Source organism: Trachymyrmex cornetzi, unplaced genomic scaffold (genome assembly GCF_001594075.2).
Source record: "Trachymyrmex cornetzi isolate Tcor2-1 unplaced genomic scaffold, Tcor1.1 scaffold62, whole genome shotgun sequence".
NCBI lineage: Eukaryota > Metazoa > Arthropoda > Insecta > Hymenoptera > Formicidae > Trachymyrmex > Trachymyrmex cornetzi.
Genome location: NW_017299937.1, coordinates 535,937 through 546,432, shown reverse-complemented (window position 1 = coordinate 546,432; position 10,496 = coordinate 535,937). Strand labels below are relative to the sequence as shown.

At 33.5% G+C, this 10,496-nt stretch overlaps 1 protein-coding gene and 1 pseudogene across 3 annotated transcripts in view; both read left to right on the top strand.

The window, feature by feature from the left end:
- Positions 1-10,496, top strand: part of cnc (NFE2 like bZIP transcription factor cap-n-collar) — a 123,246-nt gene that overhangs the window by 96,329 nt on the left and 16,421 nt on the right. The window lies entirely within an intron of this gene.
- LOC108766777 (uncharacterized) lies at positions 4,205-5,688 on the top strand (annotated as a pseudogene).

Genomic DNA, 10,496 nt, shown 5'->3' with positions numbered 1-10,496 from the left:
GTATGAGATCGAAATTTCGATCCATGAGATTGAGATTTTATTCATCGAGATTTTACTTTAGAACAGAAAATTGAACGGACCATTGAATGAAAATGATTGAACCGAAATTTTAAAAAAATTCAGTCTTTCATTTATTATTATATTTATTATATATATAATAATATTACGTTTAATATATGAAATAACATTACGTTTTTGTTTAGTTGTCTAGATGTCTACATATAAATCGACATATTTAGGCCCAGTTCACTTGTTTCTCATCTCTTTTCAATTCTAAAATTGGAAACAGACAATGAATAAATTGAACCTCGATTAAAAGTTATATTCACAACCGTGAGTTGTGGAACTGGACCTTAGATTTACATATAATATCGATATTATTTTATCTACAAATAGGAAAGGTTTCTTCTTTATACATAAATATTTACATTTATTCCTTACTCGATTCCTTATAAATGAACTAAATAATTGAATATAAAGTTGCTAATATTTCATTATTGTATAAATTATTACCTTATTAATTGTACAAAACGTTATTGATTTGTAGCAGCGGTATTATCAAGGTCGTATTTAAGGCGATAAATAATATATATATGGCAATGCGTCGAGCTAATTTCTCGAAATAAAATCAAATAAAAATCTCAAAATAAAATTTTATTATTACTCAACGATTCCAACTAATTTTTCAACTATTTTTGAATGTTACAGAGTTATAAAGGGAGGGCTCCGATTGCACACATCGCATATTGCACACATGTATCGCTGATTGGCCAATTTAAAAATAAAATAATCTCATTGGCAAAACAGTGAAAAATTACTAGGCACCAGTTGATATGAGTGGTGTGTACAATCAGAACTGTAGGCAAACGGGATCCTCCCGTTATAAAGACATGCAACAAAATGATATTATGGAATTATAAAATAACAAAATGATTTATTCACATTTTACTTCAAAAATTAATAATGCTAAAAGTTTATATTTTATGTTTCCGACTTTGTGATATCGCCTAGAAAGTTTTGTCTGTTATAAATTTGGATCAGATGTCGGCTTATAAAAATGTATTACCCCAACTTCAGAAGTGAAATATAGTGAAAGGTAATGGCGTCTGGTTTATGTCAGCAGTCAGTATTGTAAAGGACACAAATGAAATCATGTGGTACTATACAATGGAGAGAAAGAAAAAGTAATACAAAACAGAATACGTTTTCTTCGCTAAGAGATTGTGTGTTTACGCGGTAGTCGAAAGATATATGTAATATTATACTTTAGTCTTCATGCGTGTTTACATAACACGGTCGCCAGAATTCCTCGATAAAAAAAGAGACGGCAAAAAAATAAACAATAAAGAAATATGATTTAAAAAAATATTGTTTCCAATACAGTATATCGACAACGTTAATATTATTATTTATTTATAATTAATTAATTTATCAATAAATTAATATAAACATACAAACAAGAACAATATAAATTTCTAACATTGGAAAAAATGAATTACTTATAAGTAATGAGACAATAATTATACATAATTATGTATAATTATTACTTGTAATTATTCATTACGTATTATTACTCTTAACAATTATTTATTTAGTTTTTCTAATTTTACAAGTTTACAATTTATAATGTTTATATCTTTATGTTCTTGTTTGTATGTTTATACAAAACATCAAATATACAACATCATATATAAAACGATATGTATTATTGGAAAACATTAATACCGCGGAGATATCTATAATATATCGTAACTTAGTGTACATATTATTTTAATGTATAGCAGATCAGGCCTGTGCGAATATTTTTTGTCATTATTGTTTTAACTTCGCGCTAAGGTATAAAAAGTTCCCTATCGCACATACGCAACTGACACTAATCTGTAAACGCTGAGTCACTCCGTATCGCATCGAGTTTCGTATTATTCTCAAAGCACCTTTGTTCATGACACGAATATAAACGCGATAAAAGATCAAATCGGCAATATGGAAAACTATCTACGTTATACATTTAAAACGTGTTTTTAGAGTGCACGTAAATACATGATACAAATCTAGAGTCCAATGTTCATATGTCTGTATAAAATCCATTGTGTGAATAATTTGTAATTATTGCAACTATTTAATTCCTTTTTTTTTTCGTTCGTTACATCATTTCTTTAATATATTTTAACGAATTTCTCATTTGTTCACCTCTCAACATTGATTTTAACTCGCACTTTTTACGAGAAAGAAACATGGTAGGCAGAAACATACTTGAAATATCTGAAAACTTTGTTAAATAAATGATAGTGACGTTATTTATATTTAAATTATATATTAGGTGTTAAACTTAATTCCTGCCGTTTTTCGTCTCCAAAATTGATTTGTTTCGAAGGGAAATACCTTAATCAAAGTATTATTAATAAAGTATTATTAATTAGTAATAAAGTAGAAAATGGTGGAAATTACTTTGATTAAGGTATTCATTCATCTTCCCTTCGAAACAAATCAATTTTGGAGACAAAAAACGGCAGGAATTAAGTTTAACACCTAATAATAAGCACACAATATAGATATATTTTTTTATATTAACTATATACTAGCATATATTAAATTTAACGTTGCATGTGTTGATGAAATTACAGTGACACCGATTTCTCACATTTCCATACAATGACAGTCAAACTTATAAGAGGCGCTTCATCATTTTTCCTTCCTGTGGCAATGCCCCTATGTCAGTGAAAGCCATGAATTGTTATCCTTAAATGACTCCTACTTCTTATTACACGGAAAGAACAATTTTACTGAGAGAAGTATCTAAAAACTTTGCTAGATCTGAAAATAATTTTGTTGGATCATTAAAAAAAAAATAATTACAAATAATTAATTAAAAATCTCAAGCATAATGAGCAAAAAGTTTTGAGTTTTGAGCACTCTAACAACTAGCTTGAATGTCTTACATAATTATTTTAATAAATATCTATTAATTTTCCACACTTTAGCCGAACCTTTCCATTTATAGTATTTATACATATACAACATTCTCTACGTTCGATAATTATTTCACACGTAATTCGCTTCAATCATTCAGCGCGTCTCCTGACCTCTCCTACTCCAAGTCAGTTTTATAGCTTTATCTGTCGTTAATAGACCGCAAATATCAGTGTTGGTAATCATCATTTGAGCTCTGCCTTGATAATCGTTTCGAAAGCGTTGCGTTCTTCGACGTGGATAATGAAACGAAAAAATTGGATAATCGCGACGCGGCGCGAGCTGCATCATCGGTACGAACAAACCGCGATATTCCCGCTCGTATTCTCGACGTTATCAGAGTTATACCGTCATTCGCCACGAGGATGCATACGTAAGCGTGTGTGCGAGCGATACGCACAGCCGCCCACACCAACGCACGCGTGAAATACTACAGTATAGGTGTCTCGGCGCAAGCAAAGGAAAGAAAGAGGAAGAAGAGAAACGTGTGTGTATATCTTTCGTCGCTGCGCGGAACGATAGAGGCCCAGTTTCCAGTAACGTGCCGACCGTGCCGTCCGCCCGAAGTTTCGCGACACGCGCGCGCGACGTCCCGACGCCGACATCGTGTCGGGGAAACGCAGTCTCCAATTATATTATTATCGTCTTCGTCACCACCGCGCGCGCGCGCGACGTCCTTACGGCTAGAAAAAAAGTTCGGATGGTAGAGTAGTGGTGCGACACATTACTTGTTTCGCGCATTCCCTCCCTATAGCTACGTATATCGGTGTTCTTCAATATAAACCGGAAATTACAAATTTTATTTCTAATTACAAATTTTTATTTCCAATAATCGATTTGACTTAATTTGCAATCTAATTATCACGCGATCGCGTGATACGCGTTAACACATCATTTTGCATCACATACGGAAACAAAGCACATGATGAAAGCTACATTCGATAGTAACTAAACACAGCTGATTGATCTTCTTTTTTCATCCGAGAAAATTTCGGGGACTGGTTGATCACTGCATTCTCGTCATTGGTCATTTTTGATATTCGCTCGCCAAATGGTGTCGAAAACAGCTGCATCCTACGACTTCCTGCATCGTACATTCTGAAAAATATCAATGTGGATTTAACACCATACGGTTACTATTAACACCAACACGAGAATTATGTAGACATCACATGGTGTTAATTCCACACCGATATTTTTTATAATTATAACTGTATAATTCTCTCACTGGGTATTAATATTAATATATACATCGCATGGTGCTGAATCCACCCCAATACTTTTTAGAGTTTTATATTTTTTTTGCAAAAAATGAGAAGTCTGGGGTCAAGTGAACGTTTGCAGGAATCGTGGAATTTCCAATCAACAACGCACAGCACGCAGTTCGTTTGAAACCGTTGCGCACAGACAAACATGTGGATATTGGATACTTGAGCAATTTATTCGGAATTCGGACCAGTGCGGGCATTCGCGTTTGAAAAATGCGTGACCGAGTGTGACGAATACTACGGAATATATGCGACGGATAACTGAAGCGGTGTTGCTCAAAGTATGATTTTTATTTGGTGTGATTTACCGCTATTTTAACCGCCTCCAACGTTCCGTATGTCTCCTATACAACCCGGATCGTGCGCAGTATAAGTCACGTGACTGCTTCGACTTGTGGATGCAATAAATTTTACGACCTTCAACTGCACATATTTCTTGGAATATTTACGCGAATGAGCAATAGAGCGTATCGAAAATAAAATTGACATGTCTTTTATATAACAAAGGAAATCGCGATATGATTCCGAAATGTGATTCCGGAAATGTAATTCACCTTCCCGTACATGCAGTCTTTGCCTTTTTGATAAGGGGAAATCTTTGATTATGAGTACACTTTCTAATTTCCGCTCTCGACGTTTTTCAATTTTCGATCGTTTATGACTCGAAAGATCATTTGCATTTTAATGTTGAATTAATTTATTTCACTATACACGGATAGAACAGCTTTGCTAAAATATTTAAAGCTAGGTATAGATCTGAAATAATTTTGTTCCACTGTCAAAATAATTATGTAGAACGCTCAAGTTAGTTCCTAGAATATCAAAATTGTTGATAGTATTGTTCATCATACTTGAGATTTCTGCATAATTATTTTGACAGTTGAACAACTATGAATGGTCGTCTGAATAAACCAAATTATTTTCAGATCTGTATCCATTATTAGATATTTCAGCAAAATTGTTCTTTCTGTGTACTTTTGCCTGTATTGAATTATTTCATTACGCTTTGAAAGAAAACGCACGGGATCTTTAAAACATCTTGTATATCAACCATGACTAATAGTCACATGGATCGGACGAGCCGCATTTGCGCACCTCTTCATAATCCTCGACAGATGAACGACAGGATCTTTTCGGCACGATGACGAAAGCGTGCGATAATATAATTTCATGTGTCATTTGTGCCATTTTTAAACAGTTTTAGCATCCTGAGAGAACGCATTTTTGAAAAATACTTAATGCAACTATTCACCTTTTTTGCCACTGTAGAACCGTTTGTGAATGTTCGATTAAACGAATCAACCTTACGCAAGAAAAACAAAGTTTGTGCTACGTCGAACGCGTGCCTCCGTGTAAATATTCATGGCACATGAATCGGCAACTTTGGAGCAATATCACGACCAATCGGCGCTAAATCTATGCGTCTTTCGTGTGTGTGGTAGACGCTCACGTGCAGGGTATGGTGATCAGGATTTTAAATTGCGAAAGTGAACGCTAATGCAGTTTGAGTCACCTCGTGTCGTAGAATAAAAATCGATACAGTAAATGAACAAATTTATAAGAGTATTTTTACGTATAAAGAATAAACAAAAAGTAGAATTATTTTAGTTAAATGTTGATTAAGAAAATCATTCTCTTTTTATATGGAATCTATTATATTAACGGAAATTTAAATTTATAATTTTTAAAGCTATAAATCGGTGGGTAATCATTGATACCAGTCTCAAGTGTGCTATTTAGTAATCAGTGAATTTACGGTGAAATTCAACTAAAAAAAAAACGATGAAACGTATGGTATTACCGTATTGGAACATGCAAATATCGGTAATTATATAATGCTGCATCTTCCTTTCTGTTTCAATTAAATTTTATTGATTACCTAATGGCATACTTGGGATTGATATCAGTAATTATCCACTGATTTAGATGTAGAGAGTAGCAAAATTAAATATGCAATCGAAGTGCTTGTTTAAAAATGAGACATCCGCTTGTCATGTGTGTGCTTTGATTTAATTGAGAATGCTATAATGTCAACAATGAAAGATATGTGCGTGAATTTTTGAAAGCGATTATACATATGTGCGGAAACGTGACTATATTATTTCACTAATTTGAAGAAATGGGTCTGGATATCTCCACGGCACTCTATCGTATTAATGGTAAGACTGTGTATTATTGAGATCTTTGACTTATTAATTTCTTTAACTTATTAACGGATTATAAACGGGCTTATATTTTATATATAATTAATTTCGAGACATACAATATCATCATAATGATTGATGATGGCTCGCTTTTTTAGAAAGCGATAGCGAACCAAATTCAACTAAAGAAAATTTGTATTAAATTTTAGACATTTTACATGTCAAAATTGTTTAGTTAATTTAACACAAACGAATATATTAGAAAGTAATACAAGTATTCGTAAAAAATCACAAAAAACGTAACCCAATGACACAATTTGTAAATAATCGTACTTCTTCATTAAAATTGACTTAATTAAAATTAATCCATTTGATAAAAGTAACACATTTTATCTTATTTACCTTAGAATTTACGTTTTAAAATACATGTATTAATATCCTTTGTTCACTTACTTATAAGTTGTGTTATTTGAACACTAAGAAATGTCAAATATCAATTTAACATAAAATGTTCAAATAACTTAGTTACATTATATTAAATTAACACTAGAGAATTAAAAATCAATAAAATTTTAACAAAGACTTGAGTGGATCGACTCTAATACAAGTATAAAATGTTTTTTACTGTACACTTGAGACATAAGATAAAAAAATGTGTTAATCTTATACAATTTTTACATTTTTATGAACGTCATGACTGCGCGCATTTTTAAGCTGTGCTGTCTACAACGTGGAACTAAGAAATATGCCCAAGGCCAGTCGCAGAATGAAAAGTAAAAGATAAATAACGCGATAGTGCTCTGGCACTCTCCTTGTATAACGCACTGTCGACTGCCGTTTCTCAAATATTGGCTGCAGTCGCGTTTAATTACGAACGCGTCGCATGTAACGAGTAAGAAGGAAAAGACGATGGTACTTCATCGAAACGATTATACGCGTCAGCTGATCCAGAGAAACAGTTACGATGCGTGTTATGCAAGTCTCTTATATCAGCGATTCCCAACTTGCGTCAAACATTTCGCAATTGAGATACTCTGCATCCATTGTAATTTATAGTTTATAATACTAAACTAACAATAATGTATTCACGCGAGAAGAATGACTGATGTCTCATCGAAATATGAATATTCATTAACAGAAATCAAATGAAGCGGTAGAATTTTAATAAAATGTTTGAGAAATTGGTTGTATTTCATCTTCCAATACGGAATTTATTTCACAAGGGTGTTACGTACGAAAAAATTGGAAAGTCGAAGCGAATTGGGAACCGCTGTTCTACGCCAACGCGAGAAAAAAGAGAAACTCATACGCGTTTAACGTAAACTCGCACAAGTCTCTCTCGCGCGTGCATGTAAACGTGACTGTTTGCCCGGAACATGATTTGCATCATTCACTTAGGCGATGAGTAATGAAGGAGAGAAGCGGCGATTGCAGCCAGTGATCGTTGCAGCCTTCCTCTCTTTGCGAGCGCGGAACCGAGAACGCGCACGTGCGCGCAAATACACACACACACGTGTACGTACTGCACGTACACTCGGCAAAGTGAGTCATCTCCCTTCTTTCGCTGTTACATCTCGTCAGCCCGATCGTAATAATAGAACGAAATTGATTCACCCGAGGAGCGTCGACGAGATGTGTTTCGATCTCTTCTTCGTAGGTTGACATTCGACGCGCATTCGTTGATGATACTACGTGCCGCACTGTTAGGTCTGCTCTTTATCAAAGAACTCTCTGAACTGGTGCACACGGTGCAATAAGTTGAAGTAAAACAAACTGTATTTACATATGTAATAATATAAGAACAGGTTTATCGATTCGCGAGAATTTATAACGATGATACTGTATCGATAATGGCTGCATTAATTATCTTCCAGATCGAAACGTTATTATCATTGCAAATATCATTGCAACCAGTATTTTATAATCTTAGTTAAGATAACATTGCCAGAGTGTGATCAGAGTGAAGAGTATATTGGCAATAAGTACATACAGTCTTCAATTATCTCAAAAAATTATTCAGTTATCTCTGCAATTGCTTCTCTTGCTTTTTTTATCTTCAACGAAGAAGCCCAATTGAAATTAATTAATACGATTTACGTTAAAGAGTACACTGATATGATGTAATAATTTAATATTATGTAATAATTTACTTATAATTTTATATTTAATTTTAGTGAAATGAAAACACGTCAGAGACTCTTTAATAATACTGCTCATAATTTTTGTTATTATTTAACATCAATACAGTGTCGAAGTATTCAGAACTTTAACAGCCACGAAATATGCCTCAGCCAGTTACATAAAAAAAAGTTTTCGGTACGCTCGATGAATCGAGGGAGAAACGGTACAACGTTGCCTCGTATGGCATTATCTTGCAATAGAAATTGCAGCTACTCACATTACAGCTACGAAATCACGCGTTCAAGAATTCGCCTACCTCGGCATGAGATTCGAGACGAGTAGCGAGCTGCTACAAAAAAAAGCAGCTTCTAAATGATTCATTTGTGTCAAATATTTGCACTTATGTAATAAATTTATTGCGCTCTTCCATACAATGAGAAGAACGATGAGTAAATGAAGTACGTTACATTAAAATTTTTAATTAATCGCATAATACAATTAATCAAATTTTCATTCTTTGGAAATTCAGAAAAATAAAGGCGACGTACTGTGATCTATATAATGTTCTGTTATTATGTAAGAGAAAAATAATCTACCTTAGTTCGATTTTTTAATCTGGAAATAATGGGATGTTTTTATATTCTACAAAATGAAAAAATGTGAAATGTTAAATATCGTTTTGAAAATTTTGACATATTTTTTCTTTTGTAATAACTATTTTTTACCTTTAAATACGCAATTTAATTAATGAAAAAACGTTTATATTAATTGAAATTTTTATTTAAAAAATATCTACTGTCATAGAGTAAGCTTTGTCCTTATTCTGTTTAATATTTGTTTAGTTTCTTTTTTTCAGAAAATCGTGATTAAATTTATATAATGTTCTCAAATACTAATAAATCAGATTACAATCAACACTATTAGATATCAAAGGAACAATGGTAATCCAACTCCTTGAGTTAAATGATATTTTGTTATTTTTAACTTCCATACGTGTCAAAATATAAATCCATTTCTGTAATTAGTTTCAAAGTAAACAACATTCATATTAACGTATGCACTTAGTAATATGTTAAATTTGAGTCAAATTCAATACATTTTCTTGAATTAAATTGTTTAACTCAATTTATTTTACTTAAATTAATATCATATTGAGTAAAAGTAATGACGACCTATAAAAACAACTCAAAATAACTCAAATTGGAGATACAATTTGACAGTGTGAACAGTAATACAATATGTTATCAATAACAGTGATTTTAATTGGAGTGTAAGAACACCCTAGATGAGATTGTTCCCGTAAAGAAAATCAGGTGACTACTTCGGGTTAAATAAGTACCCAGATATGATATCTCTCTTTCGTCTACATTAATCTTTACGTTATTCCGTCGACACGCTTTTGCAACTCAAAGTTCGCCTCGGCCCGACGAACGAGTGAATGAGCGAACAAACGAGTCTTTTGGAACCGGCTGGAGAGGATTTCGAACCCATCGATTCTCTAGAGGGCTGTCCAATATACGCATCCGTTTAAATTCCATTTGCTCGGTCGATTTAGTTGTGCGGCTCCGCACATTTATACTCAAATCGGGTCCGATTTGAATATCGGCTTACCGCGTTTTGTTACGGCTATTTCCGTTACGGTTTTTTTGCTGCTGCGTTAAAATCGCAGTGGAACGTATCGCGGAACTGATATCACCGGCATTATCACCGACGTATTCCTATATATTTCGATAGTTTTCCGACGACGACTATGTCGGAATAGCGCGATGTACTTAACACCGTGCTTATCGTAGACTCTTATGTCCAATTTCTTCACCTCTAGGTAACTTTATCCAAGAGATATCTTCCAAAATACAATGGAGATATCTCTTGGATAAGGTTATCCGCAACTTATCTGGAAATGAAATTGGGCATTAGAACCGGCGACACATGAGCTGACATCGACGTTGATCTACCTTCGTGCTCGTTTACACTCGCCGACCCTGACCGAGGA